This window comes from Melopsittacus undulatus, chromosome 10 (genome assembly GCF_012275295.1).
Source record: "Melopsittacus undulatus isolate bMelUnd1 chromosome 10, bMelUnd1.mat.Z, whole genome shotgun sequence".
Lineage (NCBI taxonomy): Eukaryota > Metazoa > Chordata > Aves > Psittaciformes > Psittaculidae > Melopsittacus > Melopsittacus undulatus.
In genome coordinates, this window is record NC_047536.1 from 9,225,277 (window position 1) to 9,227,338 (window position 2,062).

Here is a 2,062-nt window from a genome sequence, read left to right on the forward strand (position 1 = left end):
AATTCAACAGCAAACATAATTGTTTTATACTTGGTTGACACTTGCACATGAAATTGCAGGCCTGATAAAGCACATGGTAATGGAGGCCAGAGATGAAAGATTGCTGAGGCTCCTTGATGCTAGCTGAGTCTGTGGGCCTGGGACTGAATTTAGGAAGTTGTGTGCTAAGGAATTACTTCATTATATGTAAGTACTGCTGCATCACAGGAATCTTCATGTGTACTTCTTGCCTCTTTACATCATGGCCAGAAAAACTGCAATTATTCCTGACTGTGTTAGATTCTTGCGTACAAGATGTAATGGAATGGTTTATTTTTTTCCCTTTTGGATAGCGCTGTTGAGTTGTTCAGTGGGATAATACTTGTTACTGTACAGGAAATGCCCACATCCTGACAGAATGCTGTAACTTGTAGTGTTTGAAAACTGAACAACGTGAATTGCAGAAGTACAGACATGTCCATTATGATACAAATCAGCAGAGCAACTGCTGGGCCTGGAATAGTGGGGTTTTCCTCAAGTTACCTACTACTGAGAGCTATACTTTAACATGTGAGAAGTTGCTCTATAGTCTGGCAAATAATTCCGAAGAAAGTTGGAAACCAAATGATCTTATAAAAGCTTAGGTGGTGGTTGGTTGGTGTTTCTGACGTATGTGGAGGATAATATATGTTGACCTCATGGGAGGAGGAAGAAATGCTTCAAGACATTGTTGACAATTTTAGGTATGTAACAGTTTTTAAAATATATTGATCTGCCTTTCACCCTGAAGTGAGACACCAGAGAAGAAACTGTGCTGTGACAAACAGCCCTAGTGGTGTTACCACTTTTTGTAACAACCTTTCTGTTTCAGGTTTTAAGGGATCACTTGAAGATACAGAAGTGAAACAGAGATGATGTATGTGTCACTGTGGTGAATTTAATGTAAAAACCTATTCAAAGCTTGAGCCAACAAGCCATAGTTCGGTCTTTAGGTGTTTTCCAGCTAAAGACACTTCCCTCTGTCCAACTGGTTAATATTTTCTCTGGGCAGATACTGGGTGGTAGCATGATTTAAGAAGTTGAAAAGATGTGTTTGTTGTCCTGAATGTTGTGTGACCTGCGGTCTGCATTGTGATTACAGAATGGTCTGCGCCGTGTCTGCCACGAGTTAACACTGCTTCAGGTAACTTGTTTTTTTGCATGACTGCAGGAAGTCAGAGCAGACACACTGGTGTTTAACAAAGGCTGCAGTATCCAAGCTGGTAACAGTTTCCTCTTGTTCCTGCAACAACAGAACACAAGTGTTAAGGTACATGGTGCTTGATATACATAGAAAGCTGGATCTGCCCTTATCAGTCTGATCTCATCTGTGTGTTGATACTTTGGGGGAAGGAAGATTGAAGAAACTGACTCCATCGAGTCATGAAGACTTGAGCTCCTAAATATCGGCAGTAGGTAGAACAAGTGTTCAGGTTGGAGACATTTCAAATGCTTTTGACTCCTTGCGTTAATATTGTTTCAGAAACTCAAATGTCTGCATGTGTGCACCTCATGGGATATTGCTCTGAAGTGTGTATGGAAGCTTGATGTTTTGTCTGCTGTAAGTTGTGGAAGCGTTTTGTTTATGCAATGGCTTTAAGTTAGCTGTCAGAGCTGGGATGCTGCTGCTTCCAGAACCACGTATTGCCAACTCTGGGAAAAAACAAATGGTTTTTATTTTGTCTTGCCAGCCATGGTGGGGTTTGGGGACAGAGGAGTGAAATCTTGTTACGACAGGAGTTAAATGCTATTTACAACGGGTACGACGGGCATGGCTGGGGCGCTGGAGGCCAGGTCCCTCTCGCTGTGTGGATACAGGGCTGTATGGCAGGAGAGGACAGGGACAGGACACAGCTAAGGACGGACGGACACACGGCACCACGGACCCTTCTTTAAATCCCCCCCGGCGCGCCTCTCCGCCGTCACGTGACGAGGGGGTGGCTCCCCCTGCTTTCCTCCCCCGTCGTGGCGGCGGGCGGCGATTGGCTGCGTCGGCCTCCTCCCGCCCCGCCCTCCCTGCCCACGTGAGGGGGGCGAGTCACGC